Here is a 22,228-nt window from a genome sequence, read left to right as displayed (position 1 = left end):
GATCCACGCAAGCAGAAGTTCAACGTAGATAATCAGGTCCGTATTTAAAAACACAAAACTGCATTTGAGATTTCCTACCTACTAAACTGGTCAACAGAGATGTTTACAGTTTCCAAAGTGCAGCACATACCCCAAGAACTTAATACTAAAGAACAATGGTGATGAAGAAATAGCATAGAGTTTTTACACAAAGTAATTACAGGAAATCTCTGAACTGGACATGTTCCTTGTAGAGAAAGTCATAAGATGTCGAGGAAGCAAGGCGTTAGTGAAATGTCTTGGCTTCCCATCAAAGCACAACATTTGGGTGAATACTTCCGATTTGCTACGTAATAGGACACATAAACCTCAATCCACACGATAGCATGATTTGAGTGCTAGAAAACGCATCAGTAGATGTGGGGTTGGTATTATTGACGATCAGCCAGTTGAACTCTATATCCCTGAACACAATTTCTGTGGACCTGGAACAAAGCTGAATAACTGCTTAGATTGTGGCGATGCGGGTATTAAAATATCAGAGGAGGCACGCAAGAATCACAATATTGCGTATGGCACCAATAAAGATCGTCACTTTGTGGAGCGAATATTAGCTGATAAAGCCAAGCAGATATGTCAAACAAAGGGCGTTGGTATAGGAAAATATATTTCTGCATTCATGGTCAGTAAAGCAATATGTGCCAGACTTACAATAAGTGCGGGAGTAATCCAGGAAAATTTTGAATGCAGCTCATCACACCCTAAATAAAAAGAAAAAAACCAGCAGGACGTTTAAAAAATAGCACCAGTAGTTTGTGGCCATTGCGAAAGGTGCCTTGAGGTGGAATGGAGGGGGAGAGAGACATTTTAAAATTAGTAGGGTGCTACCAGTACCTAAGTGGAGTAATTCCATATATTATCAATGCATTTGCCAGGCTGTTGGCCATTGGTTCGTTAGTAGGAGTAGCTGCTGCCATAACTGAAGCAATATAGTATGTACGAGACACAGGGGAGTAAATGCAGGAAGTTAAAGATATACGGGGTGAGAAGTATTTAAAGCGACAAACTGTGGGAGGTAGTAGGAGACATCAAAACAAATATTTTTCCCTAAAATCATTATTTCCTATGAGGAGCATTTAAGCCGGTAGAGGAAGATTTCTCTGGCGGTAAATTAATTAAACCAACAAACACTTTTCCATTTTTTTATGACCAAGAGACAACAAGTAGGTAGCAGATACGGCCCAATTAAACGGTCCCCAACAACACCGACCCACACATTAACGACGAACCGCAGTTGATGAGCGCTAGTAACTGCTGCATGTGGGTTATCCTCACTCCAAACATGCGAATTGTGCATGTTGAAGACTCCATCACCTCCGACCGTTGCTTCATCGGTAAACAACACAGAGGATGGAAATGTAGGATGCATTTCACACTGTTCTAGGTCCACTGCGAAAACTGTGCGCTGGGTGGATAATCAAATGGTTCCAGGTTGTGAACACTCTGTAAGTGAAATGAACGTAAGAACTGCTCTCGAAGGACTGTTCTTAGATTCGTCTGATTCGTCCCCATGTTACGTGCAATTGCACAAGTGCTGATTGAAGGATCCCGCTCCACATGCTGCAAGACAGCTTCCTCAGCTTGCAGCGTTCTTACCGTGCGGCGGCGTCCCTGTCCAGGTAATCTGCAAAATGACCGGATCTCATGCAGACGTTGGTACACAGCAGCAAAGGTCGTATGATGCGGGATACGGCAATTAGGATATTGTTGTTGACAAACCCGCTGTGCAGCTCGCCCGTTGTGGTGCGCTACGTAGTACGCACCAACCATATCAGCGTACTCACTCCAGGTATATCGCTACATTAATAAACAGAGACAATGCACTACTACACTGGTGGACAGCAGTTGCCTACAACTGAAGAGCGTAATACGCCCTCTAACAACTGAAGATCGTAATACGGTCTCTAACAACTGAAGAGCGTAATACGGCCTCCACCGGTTTAAATAATCCTCATAGGAAAAAATGACATTAGGGGAAACATTTGTTTTGATGTCAACAAGAAATATGCACCACTTCACTACATCACTGATTTTAGATGCGAAGTTGTACACTCTAACTTTAAAAGAACGCTCATTTACGTTAAACGGATAACTATTTTCCTCCATTATATCTAAGCGAGGGTGAATTGAGTATTGTACTGATCGTTCTGGAAACAGAGTACCGTAACTAATGTTCCTAACTCAAACAATAAACTGCATCTAACAACTGGGGTATTTCTGGTAATACCTCTCGACTCCTATGATACTGACAGTTTAAATAACTACGTAAAACGACTTGTATAAGGATCTGAATTGCGTGCAAACATTAATACATTTAAAACAGAGACAAAAACGACAGAAGAGACGACTTTAGTCATGAAGGTCAATAGGACCGCTACTAGGTTGCTCAAGGGGTCAAGTACTGGAGCATAGCCGCGCGGAGTGGCCGCGCGGTTAGAAACGCTTTGCCACGCATTGCGCGGCCCCTCCTATCGGAGGTTCGAGTCCTCCCACGGACATGGGTGTGAGTGTGTTTTATTCTTAGCATAAGTTAGTTTAAATAGTGTGTAAGTCTAGGGCCTGATGACCGTAACAGTTTGGTCCTTCAGGAGCTCACACACATTTGAACATTTGAACGGGAGCACAATACTGATTAAATTTATGAGTCGAATCAGCAAGTAACATACAGGCAGTCAGTATGATTTATACTGAGTGCACTATTGTGACATATTCATACCTTAATGACAGATTAATCTATACTACACCGGAGCGGCCGAGCGGTTCTAGGCGCTTCAGTCTGGAGCCGCGCGACCGCTACGGTTACGGTCGCAGGTTCGAATCCTGCCTCGGGCATGGATGTGTGTGATGTCCTTAGGTTAGTTAGGTTTAAGTAGTTCTAAGTTCTAGGGGACTGATGACCTCAGATGTTGAGTCCCATAGTGCTAAGAGCCATTTGAACCATTTTTGAACTGTAGCGCCAAAGAAACTCGTGTAGCCATGCGTATTCAAATACAGAGATATGTAAACAGCCAGATACGGCGCGGCGGCCGGCAACGCCTAAATAAGACAACAAGCGTGTGGCGCATTTGTTAGACCGGTTACTGCTGCTACAATGGAAGGTTATCAAAATTTAGGTGAGTCTGAACGTGGTGTTGTAGTCGGCGCACGAGCGATGGGACACAACATCTCCGAGGTAGCGATGAAGTAGGAATTTCCCCGTATGACCATTTCACGAGTGTACCGTGGATATCAGGAATCCGGTAAAACATCAAATCTCCGACATCGCTGCGACCGGAAAAAGATCCTGCAAGAACCGGGCCAGCTACGACTGAAGAGAATCCTTCAACGTGACAGAAGTGCAACACTTCCGCAAATTGCTGCACATTTCAATGCTGGGCCATCAACAAGTGTCAGGGTGCGAACCATTCAACGAAACATAATTGAGACGAACTTTCGGAGCCGAAGGCCCGCTCGTGTACCCTTGATGACTGCACGAAACAAAACTTTGCGCCTGATGTGGCCCTGTCAATACCGACATTGGACTATTGATGACTGGAAACATGTTGCCTGGTCGGACGAGTCCCGTTTCAAATTGTATCGAGCTGACGGACGTGTACGGGTTTGGTGACAACCTCATAAATCCATGGATCCTGAGTGTCAGTAGGGGACTGTTGAAGCTGGCGGAGGCTCTGTAATGGCGTGGGGCGTGTGCAGCTGGAATGATATGGGACCTGTGATAGTCTAAGTACGACTCTGACGCACGTAAGCATCCTGTCTGATCACCTGCAACCATTCATTTCCATTGTAAATTCCGACCGACTTGGGCAACTCTACGAGGACAATGGGACACCTCACACGTCCAGAATTGCTACAGATTGGCTACAGGTACACTCTTCTGAGTTTAAACACTTCCGATGGCCACCAGACTCCCCAGACATGAACATTATTGAGCATATCTCGGATGCCTTGCAACCTGTTCAGAAGAGATCTCCACCCCATCGTACTCTTGCAGATTTATGCACATGGTGTCAATTCCCTCCAGCACTACTTCAGACATTAGTCGAGTCCATGCCACGTCGTGTTGCGGCACTTCTGCGTGCTCGCGGTGGCCCTACATGACCAGGTGCACCAGTTTCTTTGGATCTTCAGGGTACATACAGATCATTTGCTACAGGGGGTTCCAGGTTATAAAATAGCGGAGGTTCCCAATAATCCAATATACCTCTCTGTGACAGTTCAGACATTAGATCAAAAGAAAACCTGGTCATTTATTGTGATGAGGAAATTATAGTACATTTTCGTGTGAAGCAGCATTATGTGTATAAAGTATATATACAGCTCACACAATCATCAGAAGACTCCTTTGCAGTGGAAGCAGAACATGATAACACATGATAATTACGAGTTTCTTAACGTCATAGGACTGAAACCTCACAATGACGTCGCTCAGTATAACGACTCCAGTTTCATATTGAAATCGAGATTATCATTGGTCAGGGATATTTTTCCCGCAAACCTTTTGCATCATTAACATTAAATAAGGCTGTTGCGATAAGCATTCTTATTTGACATCAAGATAGCTTAACAGTATCAAGCAAGAGCTTCCTGTATTTGGAAGGAGATTTTTACATCTAGGAACACTCCAGCAGCATTGGTAACATCACATGTAACGCATTTACCTTTCTGTTTTAAGAAAGAATATGAACATAATGGCAATAAAATGAAATGAACCCGAAATATTAGAATCGCATCGACTTTAAAAACATATGTCACTGATTCAGTAAGGGATCTGAATGCCGTACAAAATACTAGATGGTTCAAGGATGCAACGATTGATGGCTTCTTAGTCTACGCATCCAACCCAAAATGTTACGAGTAACGGGCTTCTTTGATGACAAGAAATGGTTGTTATGAGCGCTAAACGTTAGCTGGTTCTAGTCTGAAGTGTTACTGATAATAACTTGTACACTCTAGGAGATCGAGAGAAAAGGCATAAAATTGTGGAGAATAAATTAACACAGGAAATACCATATATATCTGCAACACACAAAAAAATCGGAAGTTCTATATGTGTTGAATTCTGGAGTTCAGTGATCTTCAATTTTCCATTCATGGGAGCTGTTTGAATATCCAATCCTTCCAAAGTCATTTCACCAAGTATGGACGAATAATACACCTGTTCAGCTAGAAACGCCTCGTTTTGTTATTCTAGAGATGCAAACAGGCGGAAAGGGAATATGAAAAAGCACTCGAGGATATTTGACAACTTAAACTAACCAGTGCTAATGTTTACCTGAACTCCCAAGTTTTGTCATACAGCATGACTGGGATAAAAACGTTTATACACTGTTGTATGACACGTTTCACCCATATTACTACGAGGTTGATGGTGGTCTCAGGTGCACATTCAGCCCACAGAAGCTTAAGGAATTATCACCAATTGTGGTGATAGATTTTTTAAAGCAACATGAAGCAGTGACGACTGGAAAAGTAGACGTACAGACTGAATTAGAACCATCAGAAAACATCCCTGCAGACATCACAGCATGCACGTTATTTCTACATAACCATCTCATAAACTACTAGGTCTACAACCTTGCTTCCACCGTTTTTTCTCGAAGTTCGGGGCTTTATTGTGAAAAACTTACAATAAAATTATGATTCATAGTATTGCCCATCGTTGGCCACTACATTCCCCATCTTTCAGATAGCATACACATCCCGTGACGGAAGAACTGGGAGTCTTTTGTGGGGATCCATGAATCGATTCAATTTTGCACTTGTTCATATGATCGGAAGTTCTGGTCAGCCAGACTGTATGCCACTGATCGAAAAAGGTGGTAATCAGAGAGAGCAACGTATGGAGAATACGGCGGGAGGGATACGACTTCTCATTTCAACGTTTCCATGACGGGTTTTGCGACATGGGGTTGAGCACAGATCTGCTGCAAAATTACCTTTACGTGTATTGTGGCCGTCTGTGTTTCAGTGCTGGGCTTGAACGCATCAATTGCTTTTCATAATGATATCCTGTGACTGTCTTCGTCTGTTTCAGTAGCTACGAAAATGTTCTGTCTTCCACCGCCATGCCGGCCTTCAATATCAAAATCACCGTTCTTAAGATGTTGAAAACATTCTCTGCACGTTCTTCCACTAAAAGTTCCCTCACCATTGGTCTTACCCAGCATTTTAAGAACCACAGCCGCAGGTTTCATGTTAAAACTCTCCGTAAATGGCGAGAAATGTGTACGTAAGTTGACGCACTTAATCGAGAATAACCTTATGATGCAATCACAAATCGACTGATATTTTTTGGCATTATGTTTACAGATGCCTAAGCTTATTGTAATACACCTATGACCAACCACCTGAACCCCAGTTGGCGCTACTGCCGCCAGTCACTTTTTTTTAACATTTTAGATGTGCATCACGTTTTCACTGTCGTTTACACTGATGGCTCCAAACAGGAGAATTTCCTTGGCTGTTCTGTGGTGTTCCCTGACCATGTTACCCGGATTCGCCTCCCTGCTGAATATACTGTTTTCGCAGCGGAGCTCCACGCGATCCTGACGGCACTGGAGCAGATGCATCGTGTTCGGGGCGATCGATTTCTTCTCTGCTCCGATTCTCTTAGTGCCTTACAATCGCTGCAGAACCTGTACCCGACTGAAGAGATGGTCCAGCTGATACATAGCCAACTGTACTTGCTCCAACAGCGGGGTAAAGAGGTATCCTTCTGCTGGGTGCCTGGTCATGTCGGCATCTGGGGCAATGAACAGGCTGATCGGGCTGCCAAGGAGGCCTGCAGAGAGCAGGATGTGGTCCAGTGTCCTATCCCCTTGCAGTCAGTCATCGCTGCACTCCACAGGAAGTGCATGGAGTTGTGGGAGGACGAATGGCTGGCGGTGACGGCCAATAAACTGCGGTCGGTAAAGTCAACCACTCGGCCGTGGCGTTCCTCCTGTCGGTTGCTCAGGCGGGAAGAGGTGGCCCTCACACGTCTTCGGATCGGGCACTGTCCTCTGACGCATAGCTATTTATTACGGCGGGAGGATCCTCCGTTTTGTGATGCTTGTGGCGTGCACATCTCTGTCCGCCACATTTTAACAGACTGCATTTTATACCGTGATGCAAGGGCAGAAGCAAAAGTTGATGGTGATCTGCCCTGTGTTTTAGCTAATGATGAGACGTGTGTGTCTAGGGTTTTTAAGTTTTGTGATGTGTCTGGACTCTGGCCTAAACTTTTAGGCTGGAGGTTTTAGTGTATTGCAGAGTGGCTGACTCCTCCCTTTTTTTCCTTGCGGCCAGCCAGCCACTTCCATCTGCTACATTGTTTTAGCCCCCTCTCTCGTTTTCTTCCTGTGTTGTCCATGTTTTACTGCTGACGCCCTGCTTCATCCCACGCTTCGGTGTGGGTGAGCACATCTTTTCCGATGATTGTTTCCCGTGTCTTATGTTCCGTTTTATGTAAATTTTCTGAGCTTTTTTTTTCCCTTGACACCCGTCTCACTATGATACTGAACGGGCGCTGAAGACCTTGCTGTCGTGCGCCCACAAAACCCCTCTACTACTACTACTACTGCCGCCTATTGCAAATTGGCGGAAGCAAATTTGTAGACCTAATACTAACTGCTTATAGGAATTGTACAATGTTAAGTATAAATGTAGAAGTGTTACACATCATGTGGAATATTTTGCAATGGTGCCCGAAAATGCGAACAACAGCGTAGAACACAGGCATTTTATGATAAGTTTGGACGATTTGTGTTTAAAGGTGATACGTCTCATCACATTCTCCAGTGCAGAACAAGTGTTAATGAGGTAGTCCACAACCGCCGAATCACCCAAACCGTTTGGCTCAATGCGGTGTGCCAAAGCTCGAAAAAACAATAGAGTGACTGACACCATTACGCAGAGTGCTGGAATAAGGATGGATTGGCACATGAAGGTATGGTGTCATCGCTCTGAACTTATGATCTTAGTGACAGCATAGTTTATGTCAAAGGTCGTGAGAAGGAGTCCTGGTTCAAAAAAATTATAAAAGTATGTTTATTCAGAACACAATGCACAAGGTTGTTCTGCCTTCAAGTAGCTGAAGAAGAGGTATGGAGAACATGAGTTTATAGCTACTATCGAATTGGTTCTGTAATTAATAAATTAAAGAAGTTTTCTATTTATTTATTCACTTCATATTGGCAACTTCCTCACTTAAAGGCTTCAGGTAAGTATTTAACACATGCTATATGTGTTCTTCATGAAGAATAAGAGACTTTGTCACCTAATATGTGAACTGATGTACGCACAACATACTTGCTTTGCTTGTAGCAGACTCAGTGCGGTAGAGCTGTGACTGATAAGCAGAAGAGTCTTGTTGACTCATGCTCTCTTAGGCTGCGCCACCAGGCCTAGCAGGCATGATGTCACTGACCTGTTGGTTCTCAGGTTGTGTGTTGCATCTGGAATGGTTCAAGTTCTACTGCATCTACCCACTTTCAGCTAACGACAGTCACAGAAAAACGGATGACAGTATTATTTTTCTTTCTGCGCCATTGTGGGTCTGTGTAACAGCTTCCGGTGACACCAAAATGCAAAAAAAAAAAAAAAAAAAAAAAAAAAAGCGTGACTCATTGCATGAGCTGTGGGATTGCGTGACATCTCATGGCCACACCAAGATCAGTGATTTTGCATGGACATACGCTGCCTGAATGATCTGCTTGCCTGATGATTAATTTGGGTACACAAGTAACTGCAAACAGCTGCACGCGCATTCTGTCACCACCTGTATATAATCAGCGCTGAACAGCTCCTATCCATTTCAGTCTGATCAGCGTCAGCCATGAAACGATCTGCACTTACTGATGGTAATGAAGCGAGCAAGCACCCGCGCTTCCTGGAGGATGGGAATCCATCATCACCCATTCTCGATGATGAATTACATGCAGAGTTAGTGCGAGATGAGGATACTGCACTTCAGGCATTTTATGTGTGCGAGTCTTAATCATTTTTGCTTGATACTTATTGACGGTTTTAGTAACAATTTTTGGATGTATCAGGGACGAGATGTAATTGATCATGGTATGTAACATATCTCTGTACACGCGTGAGTGCTGTATTTTTTGATTTCCTTACTTAGCCTGTGTTTTTCTTTTTTTCTGAATCCATCACGCATAATACACCATCACCATTCACAGAAACAGAGGGATGGTGTGTGGGTATAAGGCCACTTATTGATATGTTTACCACACCATCCCATAACTCTACAAATGAGAGTAAAGGTATGTGGTATTATTGTTTGTGTGTTTTATGTATACTTGGAGAGTGCTGTTGTTGTATACTTAGCAAGCATCCCTGTTCTAGTGATTCAGATATATGATGATGATGATGATGCAGAATTCCTATGGCTGATTGATAAATATGATGTACCACTTCTGTCACCTCCACTTTACTTGTATGTATGTGTTTACTTTCATGTCGTACTTGAAGACTGTTGTGTATGTTTCATAATTACTTGATTACCTGGTATTGCCTGCTTTCCATAATGTGTCCAGATGTGATGCTGTTGATGACGATGATCCAGAATTAGCATGACTAGTTAACAATTATGAAGCACTCGTGCTATTGACTCCACCTGTAACACTCCCAATAAGAATCTCAGCTGAGAACATTACAGGAAGATTTATGCCGCCAGGTGAGACAAAGGTTTTTAATTAAGTATTTGTTTGTATAAAGCTGAGTGCGTATGTGTGTGTGTGTGTGTGTGTGTGTGTGTGTGTGTGTGAGAGAGAGAGAGAGAGAGAGAGAGTCTGTGAGTGTAATTTCATATGATACTTATAGACTGTTGTAGCATGTGTGTTTCAGAATTACTTGACAGCTTGGAATTGCCACCTTGTGGAGATGTGTCCAGATGAGTGCTTGTTGCTGCATCTCGACTTCCATAGGTGACAACAACACTGCTACCAGACTAATTGTTGATGTATCCATCAATGTCTACATCACTCCATCTGGGGACCATTTGGCTACCTAGAAGTAACAGCCCAACAGCCCATCTTGTTAATGACTGTCACGTAAATCAAGCAGCCACATTAGACTAATCTGTGGTTGCAGGTGATTCCAGGGATATGGTCTTGCAATCCCACATCGATAACAATGGTAAAGGGTATCGAGATCTGACTATCTTCCTTTGTGCATGTAAAGCAGTTTTTAGAACGGAACTTTCTGAAATTATCAACACCCAGTGCCTTCCTGTCATCAGGTATCAGGTGCAAAGCAGTTCTCTGCTGTGAGCTGACACAAGGCTCCCACCACCACCCTCACCCGAGATGGTAGTACTGATGCTGCAGAGGAAGGATGCATGGTATTGTAAGGTGTCTCAAGTGCTGAATGGCATTTAACTTTTGCCAACATCCATTTTTCTGATACGCAAATTTTTTATCCGGTTAATGTGGGGTCCAATTTCATCCCTCTTCCAAAATATATTGCTGCTAAAAAGGCATGTAGGCTATTAATGTCTCGAATACCAAAATGTTGGTTAGCTACTGCTTCACATGATCGCTTCATGCTAGAAATTATCTAAAACATGTTTATCTTACACATACATATGAAACAGCTAATGTCTGTGGGCATTATAACTTCGAAAGCATCTCATTCTCATCACAACCACATCTTACAAAGTAGCTGGTCAACATCCTAAATACAGAGATTTACTGGTATCCTTCAAAGGTGAGAAACATCACTACATCTGGATAAAGAATATGTCACACTTACTTGCCTCCCAACTATGTAAAAATCAATGGGCAAGACGTTTTTGCCACAGCTACTCAACTCTTTTACTAAGATGATATTTAGAAAGACAGGTAACTGCATGCTCAAGCCTGAAACTGGCATATATGGAAATGCTCACCATCGCTAAAAAGTTAATTCTTAAAAATGCCTGCCACCAGGTACACTATCCATTTATTATATATGTTCAATTTGAGTTCTTAGTACTTCCTGTGCTGTGCTATGAAGAGGATCCCAATGCCCCTCACACAACTTTCACAGAATGACACATACTGTGTGTGGTAGCACATAAAGTTGTATGCTCATATGAGTCTAATATCAACAAATTTGAGTCATACGCCAAATATAATCCAGCAAAATGGTGCTCTCTGAGCTCGAAAAACTCGTGTGGTGTATTGGTGTTCTTTATAGCAAAATTATTCCAACATCCAACGCACATAAGAATGATGCCATATACAAGCAGGCAGTTAAACGTCATATTTGAGAGCTGTCTTTGGGTACATGGTTAGATCACTGTCGTCTAACAGAGAAGATCTGCAGAGCAGCTCACAATGCATGCAACTTGAATTACAAACTGTCATGACACATTTCTATCTTCTTCCATAATTTGAGTGGATTTGGGGCTCACTTTCTTGTTGAGCATTTGGGTGCCTTCAAGTTGAACAATGGCATGGTCAGTATCATACCTGACGATGCAGACAAATATATTTCATTCTCCAATCGTATGCCGCCAAGAATAGCGCTCAACTTCCTGGATTCCTTACGATTTATATAGGTATCTCTTCAGAAACCTGCTGAGACAATGCGTTTGGAGGATATGCATATCACCAGAGCTGCGTATCCCAATGATGCAAAATTTCAGCTTGTAACAAAGAAGACAGTCTTCCTATATGAATAACTGGATTCGATAGAGAGACCTCGTGAACCTATGTTTCCTGATATAACCATTTCCACCAGCAATATCACTAGCACTGTAATAAAATATGTGGAGAATAGGTATGTGGTGAATGTTTGGCTGGAGTCCAACATATGTCATGTACAAAGATGTGCTAAACTGTACATGGAGACACATATGCACTTGCAGGCAGACGTTTTTAAGAAATTATTGGTCACATACACTCTGGATCCTGCCTTACATTACTCTTTCCCAGGGCTTTTTTGGGATGCAACGTCAAAAAAGACACATATCAACATTTAACTGTTGAGTAATATTGATATGTTCTTTTTTCCCTAACTCAGGATTCGTGAAAGACTTTGCTAGTTCATTCACAGGCGAATTGCCTGTGATTGAGTGGGGCCATATGGCCATGGTTGTTACATCCTGTACTTGGATATAAACAATGTCTATGGGCATGCCATGAAACAAACTCTGCCATTTCGAGGATTCTGACAGCTTGTGGGGCTGCGGAATGGTTGTCATTTATAATAATCATTATTATTAGGACACTGGAACTACACTCCTGGAAATGGAAAAATGAACACATTGACACCGGTGTGTCAGACCCACCATACTTGCTCCGGACACTGCGAGAGGGCTGTACAAGCAATGATCACACGCACGGCACAGCGGACACACCAGGAACCGCGGTGTCGGCCGTCGAATGGCGCTAGCTGCGCAGCATTTGTGCACCGCCGCCGTCAGTGTCAGCCAGTTTGCCGTGGCATACGGAGCTCCATCGCAGTCTTTAACACTGGTAGCATGCCGCGACAGCGTGGACGTGAACCGTATGTGCAGTTGACGGACTTTGAGCGAGGGCGTATAGTGGGCATGCGGGAGGCCGGGTGGACGTACCGCCGAATTGCTCAACACGTGGGGCATGAGGTCTCCACAGTACATCAATGTTGTCGCCAGTGGTCGGCGGAAGGTGCACGTGCCCGTCGACCTGGGACCGGACCGCAGCGACGCACGGATGCGCGCCAAGACCGTAGGATCCTACGCAGTGCCGTAGGGGACCGCACCGCCACTTCCCAGCAAATTAGGGACACTGTTGCTCCTGGGGTATCGGCGAGGACCATTCGCAACCGTCTCCATGAGGCTGGGCTACGGTCCCGCACACCGTTGGGCCGTCTTCCGCTCACGCCCCAACATCGTGCAGCCCGCCTCCAGTGGTGTCGCGACAGGCGTGAATGGAGGGACGAATGGATACGTGTCGTCTTCAGCGATGAGAGTCGCTTCTGCCTTGGTGCCAATGATAGTCATATGCGTGTTTGGCGCCATGCAGGTGAGCGCCACAATCAGGACTGCATACGACCGAGGCACACAGGGCCAACACCCGGCATCATGGTGTGGGGAGCGATCTCCTACACTGGCCGTACACCACTGGTGATCGTCGAGGGGACACTGAATAGTGCACGGTACATCCAAACCGTCATCGAACCCATCGTTCTACCATTCCTAGACCGGCAAGGGAACTTGCTGTTCCAACAGGACAATGCACGTCCGCATGTATCCCGTGCCACCCAACGTGCTCTAGAAGGTGTAAGTCAACTACCCTGGCCAGCAAGATCTCCGGATCTGTCCCCCATTGAGCATGTTTGGGACTGGATGAAGCGTCGTCTCACGCGGTCTGCACGTCCAGCACGAACGCTGGTCCAACTGAGGCGCCAGGTGGAAATGGCATGGCAAGCCGTTCCACAGGACTACATCCAGCATCTCTACGATCGTCTCCATGGGAGAATAGCAGCCTGCATTGCTGCGAAAGGTGGATATACACTGTACTAGTGCCGACATTGTGCATGCTCTGTTGCCTGTGTCTATGTGCCTGTGGTTCTGTCAGTGTGATCATGTGATGTATCTGACCCCAGGAATGTGTCAATAAAGTTTCCCCTTCCTGGGACAATGAATTCACGGTGTTCTTATTTCAATTTCCGGGAGTGTACTATAAATACTGTTTGCCGACTTTTACGAGAGCCTGGAAAGTATTTCTGTGGTCAGCCAGAAAGCGATGGAGAACATACTGACCATAGTTTGTAGTCTGCAAGTTCACATTCTTGTCCAGCCGACTGAAAGACATATTTCTATTTTCCATTTTGCTCAGCGGGATCAGGATTATGATTATAAACGAAGATTTTGAGTTCTAATTGATACATATATTTGGTAAAGTTTCACATGCAGAACATTGTAATATTCATTATGTTCATACTGACAGTAAATCTCTCTACCCTAAACAACACTATCAGCAGTTCAGAGGCGACCTCTACGGTACATTCTTACTAATTGTCTCTCGCCCTAACAACTAATAATCAAAATAAATGCTCGCCACAAAAATGGAAAATAATTGTCATCACTTGCAACGCGGATTTGTTAACATTACTGGTGGCACACTAACAGTTACTTTTGCGTAATCTAAGCGGTTCAGGAAGGTGTACAGTCCTCGCGAGTTCACTTTCTATTATTGCTGAAAATAATCGTTTTGTAACAGCTTCATCCGAGGCAGCGCGCACTTCAGCGTTTGACTGACGCGGATCTTACGATGGCTGGGTGCAAAGTCTTGCATCTTGGGCTGTATTTATATATGTGGTGCAGCGGACGGCCAAGGGAACACCTGCTGTCATCCGCCCTACGCACATGGTAGCAGTGTCTAAACGGCCGCTTTCTCGGACACACAGTATTTAATAACAATGTTATTAATCAATTTTGAATCTTCTTAACTTTTGTATGAATGTAGGTAAGTTGATTAAAATCACAGAAAAAGTTTTAGCTCGGCTGCATTAAAACTTGGCCTTCCAGAATTTTCAGAACGGAACTCACAGTAGAACCTGACCTCTGAACTACAAAATGGTTCAAATGGCTCTGAGCACTATGGGACTCAACTGCTGTGGTTATCAGTCCCCTAGAACTTAGAACTACTTAAACCTAACTAACCTAAGGACATCACACACATCCACGCCCGAGGCAGGATTCGAACCTGCGACCGTAGCAGTCCCACGGTCTGAACTACAACTTCAAGAGACTTTGTATTTGTTATTACTTACATACAGGCCTCAAAACTTGTTATAGCTCTATTATTTAATAGGTTTTATCATGTGCTGTAACCAAAACTTTCTAGCATTAATATAACAGATACTTGATCTATTACAAATAAGAACGTTTTTGTTCCAAATTTAGTTTTCTGCAGATTACTCGAAAACTGTTAGAGGCAGCTCAATGAGGTTTTTATACTAAACTGAAACTTCATACAAATTTTCATATTTATAAGTCTAATATTTAGTGGCTTCAGTTTTTCTTAAAAGCACAGTTTCTGACCAAAATTTTTTAAAATTCCGTTGAGACTTGCACCAGTTAATTTTGACATAAATCTGCACATTATGACCAATTTTTAGGTTCCTAGCTTTATTATTTAGCGCCACTTATTTTTTTCTTAAAACGATGTATTTAGGCAAAATATTGACCTAATCAATCTGATGCTTGACAGTTTAAACATTATTACACTAAAGCATATGTTGACAAAGTTTGAAAAAGCAACTTTAACTTTTAGTTTCATTCTTAATTATGGGGCAATACTTGTGTGCTACGCACAGACGCGTTATGGTTACGTGGCGCTACTAACAGTGAAATGGGGTAAGTTCCGGCACACTCGCTCTCCTCTGTATTTCTGAAACGATACAGCGCTCGTTTCGGCACAAGCTGTCCAAAGATGCATTCGTCGGACTGGAAGACGAGATCCAAGATAAGGGCGCTGATGCTGGTAGGTCATATGTTTTCGAGGCACCCCTGAAAAATCCCCCGCCGGCCGCGGTGACCAAGCGGTTCTAGGCGCTTTAGTCCGGAACGGCGCGACTGCTACGGTCGCAGGTTCGAATCCTGCTTCGGGCATGGATGTGTGTGTTGTCCTTAGGTTAGTTAGGTTTAAGTAGTTCTAAGTTCTAGGGTACTGATGACCTAAGATGTTAAGTCCCATAGTACTCAGAGCCATTTGAACCCTTTTTTTTTTTGAAAATTCCTCCAATTTGCTTGACGAGCCCAGCGGCTTGCCGTTGTGTCTGGAGCGACTAGTCCCGCAAAATGGCTCTCTCTGCAAGCTGATGACAATGCTGGAGAACAAGCAGAAATCCATTCTGTACTATAGAGGTCTCCGTTACTGTCTTGGGTTGAGGAAGAACCCTTTCGAAACCCCTTGTGGCTTTTCCTTCGACCAGCATCCATAACTGAAGACATACATTGACGTTAATACCGAAAACAGGACTCTCACGACATGTGATTCTGAAAATGATTTTTATAAATTAATAAAGAATCCAGTTTTCGATAAAACCATGGAGAAAAAAACAGTCGCAAAATTCATTTAGTTTTCCATTCGGATTGGCGTTATGATGCAAGAGATTACGTCGTGAGGACAAATTTTAGGTAGTGTACGATTTTCAATAATAGACTGGTCTCTGTGGAGATAACTAAGGTTTCAACGGAGTACACTATATCAGTATGTGTGTTCTGTATGTCTCCAAACTCCAAGGGAATCGATTACATCAGTTTGCAAATACAGACTTTCCTGTCGTCTAATTACTTTGAATGGATACAGGTGTTGCATCTACTGGGTGAAAGGCTGCGATCCATATGAAGCAATCAGGTACAATTGCGAGAAATTCGACATGTCTGAGTGTGCAGCCAATTCTCTTCAAGGAATAATACCTCAGAATAAGAAGGTTATGAGCTTGATGAAACTTTCTTTTATATACTCCTGGAAATGGAAAAAAGAACACATTGACACCGGTGTGTCAGATCCACCATACTTGCTCCGGACACTGCGAGAGGGCTGTACAAGCAATGATCACACGCACGGCACAGCGGACACACCAGGAACCGCGGTGTTGGCCGTCGAATGGCGCTAGCTGCGCAGCATTTGTGCACCGCCGCCGTCAGTGTCAGCCAGTTTGCCGTGGCATACGGAGCTCCATCGCAGTCTTTAACACTGGTAGCATGCCGCGACAGCGTGGACGTGAACCGTATGTGCAGTTGACGGACTTTGAGCGAGGGCGTATAGTGGGCATGCGGGAGGCCGGGTGGACGTACCGCCGAATTGCTCAACACGTGGGGCGTGAGGTCTCCACAGTACATCGATGTTGTCGCCAGTGGTCGGCGGAAGGTGCACGTGCCCGTCGACCTGGGACCGGACCGCAGCGACGCACGGATGCACGCCAAGACCGTAGGATCCTACGCAGTGCCGTAGGGGACCGCACCGCCACTTCCCAGCAAATTAGGGACACTGTTGCTCCTGGGGTATCGGCGAGGACCATTCGCAACCGTCTCCATGAAGCTGGGCTACGGTCCCGCACACCGTTAGGCCGTCTTCCGCTCACGCCCCAACATCGTGCAGCCCGCCTCCAGTGGTGTCGCGACAGGCGTGAATGGAGGGACGCATGGAGACGTGTCGTCTTCAGCGATGAGAGTCACTTCTGCCTTGGTGCCAATGATGGTCGTATGCGTGTTTGGCGCCGTGCAGGTGAGCGCCACAATCAGGACTGCATACGACCGAGGCACACAGGGCCAACACCCGGCATCATGGTGTGGGGAGCGATCTCCTACACTGGCCGTACACCACTGGTGATCGTCGAGGGGACACTGAATAGTGCACGGTACATCCAAACCGTCATCGAACCCATCTTTCTACCATTCCTAGACCGGCAAGGGAACTTGCTGTTCCAACAGGACAATGCACGTCCGCATGTATCCCGTGCCACCCAACGTGCTCTAGAAGGTGTAAGTCAACTACCCTGGCCAGCAAGATCTCCGGATCTGTCCCCCATTGAGCATGTTTGGGACTGGATGAAGCGTCGTCTCACGCGGTCTGCACGTCCAGCACGAACGCTGGTCCAACTGAGGCGCCAGGTGGAAATGGCATGGCAAGCCGTTCCACAGGACTACATCCAGCATCTCTACGATCGTCTCCATGGGAGAATAGCAGCCTGCATTGCTGCGAAAGGTGGATATACACTGTACTAGTGCCGACATTGTGCATGCTCTGTTGCCTGTGTCTATGTGCCTGTGGTTCTGTCAGTGTGATCATGTGATGTATCTGACCCCAGGAATGTGTCAATAAAGTTTCCCCTTCCTGGGACAATGAATTCACGGTGTTCTTATTTCAATTTCCAGGAGTGTAGTTTACTTCTCCAGTTAGTCTTGGTAGGATGGCAAGGATGCGCGCATGCTGAGTGCGGACGTTGAAGGAGCTGGTTGCAGTCCACAAGCAGCTGAATGCGCTTTTGGCTGCGGTCAGTCGCCTTCAGACTGTTGCCTCGAGGTGTAGCGGTGACGGAGAATCCTGCGCGTTGCATGGGACACCTCAGGTGTGGCTTGTTTTGCTCACGGTCTCTGCTTCCGAGGCACCTGCTAGTGCACCCGATGTGATGGATCCTCCCTCACAGCAGGATGTGTGGCGGGTGGTAACGTATTTGCGTCGCTCGAGGAGGTGGGCCAATGTGGAGGCTGGCCGCCTAGTCTCGCCTGTGAGTGGACAGGTGCCCGCTCCCTCAGCATGGTCCGAGCAGGCACACAGGGAGAAGGGTTTACTAGTGATTTGGGGCCATTATGTTAGGCGCGTTATGGAGCCTCTTAGGCAGCTAGCGTTCAGGGCTGAAAAGAAATCCAATGTGCACTCAGTATGTCTGAGGGGGGCCTCATCCGAGATGTGTAGGCGGCCTTGCCTGCAGCTATCGAGTTGCAGGGTGCACTTGTCTGCAAGTTGTGGCTCACGTCGACACCAACGACGCCAGTCGCATGGGTTCTGAGGCGATCCACAGTTCGTACCGGCAGCTGGCGGAGTTGGTGAAGACTGCTGGCCTCACGTGTGGGGTGCAAGCACAGCTCGCAATTTGTAGCGTTGTTCCCAGTGTTGATCGGGATCCTTTGGCTTCAAGCCAAAGGCTTCGCCAACTCTGTGATGGTCCTGCGTCATCGTGTTGGGTTTGTAGGATCCCCGTTGATAGGTCAGTTGTGCACTACAGAAAGGAAGCAGCCACTCGAGTAGCAGAGTACTTGTAAAGTGTACATGAGGGTTTCTTAAGCTAGGCAGTGGTTTGAGGTGCTCCGATGAACACTCACCAGTCTATACGCAGCAAGGGAAGTCATACGGTGTTCAAAATAAAGACACTTCGACTGTCATAATTTTATTAGTAAACTGTCGAAGTATTCGTAATAAAGTTCCCGAATTTACTGACTTCCAGGAAATTCTCGCGCTCAGCTTATTCTTGGCACCGATAGCTGGTTGAAACCCGAAGTGGAAACTCCAAGGTGCTTTGCGAGTTGCTAAACGTGTATCGGAAAGTTGACAGATTAGAGATTTTAGAAGGGGGAGTGCTTATTGCGGTTAACAAAAATGTCTCTATTGAAATCGAAGTTGAGTGTGACAGTGAAGGTATCTGGTCGTGTATAACTGGTGTAGGTGAAACAAAGTCAATTGCTGGATGTTTTTATCGGCCACCTGATTCTGCTGTGACAATTTTACAGTCATTCAACGAAAGTCAGCAGTCAGTATCGTGTAAATGTAAATCTCCATATTATGCAATACAGGTTGTAGGCGACTATCCTACCGAGTATAGATTGAGATGAATTGAATTTAATTGATGAAAGGAGAAAATATAAAAACGCAGTAAATGAAGCAGGAAAAAATGGGTACAAACGTCTCAAAAATGAGATCGCCAGGAAGTGCAAAATGGCTAAGCGGGGATGGCTAGAGGACAAATGTAAGGATGTAGAGACTTATCTCACTAGGGGTAAGATAGATACCGCCTACAGAAAAATTAAAGAGACCTTTGGAGAAAAGAGAACCACTTGTATGAATATCAAGAGCTCAGATGGAAACCCAGTTCTAAGCAAAGAAGGGAAAGCAGAAAGGTGGAAGGAGTATATAGAGGGTCTATACAAGGGCGATGTACTTGAGGACAATATTATGGAAATGGAAGACGATGTAGATGAAGATGAAATGGGAGATACGATACTGCGTAAAGAGTTTGACAGAGCACTGAAAGACCTGAGTCGAAACAAGGCCCCGGGAGTAGACAACATTCCATTAGAACTACTGACGGGCTTGGGAGAGCCAGTCCTGGCAAAACTCTACCATCTGGTGAGCAAGATGTATGAGACAGGCGAAATACCCTCAGACTTCAAGAAGAATATAATAATTCCAATCCCAAAGATAGCAGGTGTTCACAGATGTAAAATTACCGAACTATCAGTTTAATAAGTCACAGCCTCAAAATACTAACACGAATTCTGTGCAGACGAATGGAAAAACTGGTAGAAGCAGACCTCGGGGAAAATCAGTTTGGATTCCGTAGTAATATTGGAACACGTGAGGCAATACTGACCTTACGACTTATCTTAGAAGAAAGATTAAGGAAAGACAAACCTACGTTTCTAGCATTTGTAGACTTAGAGAAAGCTTTTGACAATGTTGACTGGAATACTCTCTTTCAAATTCTAGAGGTGGAAAGGGTAAAATACAGGGAGCGAAAGGCTATTTACAATTTGTACAGAAAGCAGATGGCAGTTATAAGAGTCGAGGGACATGAAAGAGAAGAACTGGTTGGGAAGGGAGTGAGACAGGGTTGTAGCCTCTCCCCGATGCTATTCAATCGGTCTATTGAGCAAGCAGTAAAGGAAACAAAAGAAAAATTCGTAATAAGTATTAAAATCCATGGAGAAAAAATAAAAACTTTGAGGTTCGCCGATGACATTGTAATTCTGTCAGAGACAGCAAAGGACTTGGAAGCGTAGTTGAACGGAATGGACAGTGTCTTGAGAGGAGGATATAAGATGAACATCAAGAAAAGCAAAACGAGGATAATGGAATGTAGTCGAATGAAGTCGGGTGATGCTGAGGGAATTAGATTAGGAAATGAGGCACTTAAAGTAGTAAAGAAGTTTTGCTATTTGGGGAATAAAATAACAGATGATGGTCGAAGTAGAGAGGATATAAAATGTAGACTGGCAATGGCAAGGAAAGCGTTAAGAAGAAGAGAAATTTGTTAACATCGAGTATAGATTTAAGTGTCAGGAAGTCGTCTCTGAAAGTATTTGTATGGAGTGTAGCCATGTATGGAAGTGAAACATGGACGATAAATAGTTTGGAGAAGAAGAGAATAGAAGCTTTCGAAATGTGGTGCTACAGAAGAATGCTGAAGATTAGATGGGTAGACCACATAACTAATGAGGTGGTATTGAACAGAATTGGGGAGGAGAGGAGTTTGTGGCACAACTTGACAAGAAGAAGGAACCGGTTGGTAGGACATGTTCTGAGGCATCAAGGGATCACAAATTTAGCATTGGAGGGTAGCGTGGAGGGTAAAAATCGTAGAGGGAGACCAAGAGATGAATACGCTAAGCGGATTCAGAAGGATGTAGGTTGCAGTAAGTACTGGGAGATCAAGAAGCTTGCACGGGATAGAGTAGCATGGAGAGCTGCATCAAACCTGTCTCAGGACTGAAGACCACAACAACAACAATGGATTCATTGCGGGGAATACAGACAGAGAGTTATGCGAAATATTTTTGAACACGTTTTCTGAAAACCTTGGCAGTCCACACGCAGTGGAAGTATCTTAGCCCTTGCAGCTACAAATACGAGTAGGCCGGAGCTTACCGGCAACGCCAGAATAGAAATGGGGCTTAACGATCATGATGTCTTTGTAGCAACTATAATTACGAATGTTAATAAATCACTCAAGAAGTTTAGGGAAGGTTATCTGCTAGATAGAGCAGATAAGCAGTTATTGACACCTCGCATAGACAGTGAAGGGCATCACTTAGTTCCAGTAAGATTAATGTAGAGTAGGTATGGGCAAAGTTTAAGCAGATTGTAAATCGTTGTCTGAATAGTTATGAGCCTAGTAAGTGGATAAAGGATGGAAAAGACGCACCATAGTTTAATAACGAAATTCGAAGGATGCTGAGGAAGCCGGGGCTGTTGTACTCTCGGTTCAAAAGGTAACGCACAAATGACGACAAGCGAAGGTTAGTAGACCGTCACACCTTAGCAAAAGATCTGTCAAAGAACGCGAGGAAATTGCGGTCTTACGTTAAATCGCTAAGCGGGCCTAAGACTTCCATTCAGTCCCTTGTTGATCAGCCTGGTGTGACAGTTGAAGATAGCAAAATCAAAGCCGAAGTTTTAAATTTCACGTTCAAGAAATCGTTCACACAGGTGAATCGTCATTTGATCATCGTCATTTGACCATTGTACAGACTCTCGTATGGGCGACATAGTAGTAAGCACCTCTGGCGCGTAGAAACAACTGAAAGATTTGAAAGCAACTAAATCACCAGGCCCGGATGGAATCCCAATTCGGTTTTGCAAACAGTACTCCACGGCACTGGCCACTTACCTAGCTTGCGTTTATCGCGAATCTCTCACCAAGCACGAAGTCCCAAAAGCGATTGGAAACGGCGCAGGTGACTCCAGTATATAAGAAGGGTAAAAGAACGGACCAGCAAAATTAC

This window comes from Schistocerca americana, chromosome 4, assembly GCF_021461395.2.
Source record: "Schistocerca americana isolate TAMUIC-IGC-003095 chromosome 4, iqSchAmer2.1, whole genome shotgun sequence".
Classification (NCBI taxonomy): Eukaryota; Metazoa; Arthropoda; class Insecta; order Orthoptera; family Acrididae; genus Schistocerca; species Schistocerca americana.
Note: the sequence above shows the minus strand (reverse complement) of the source record.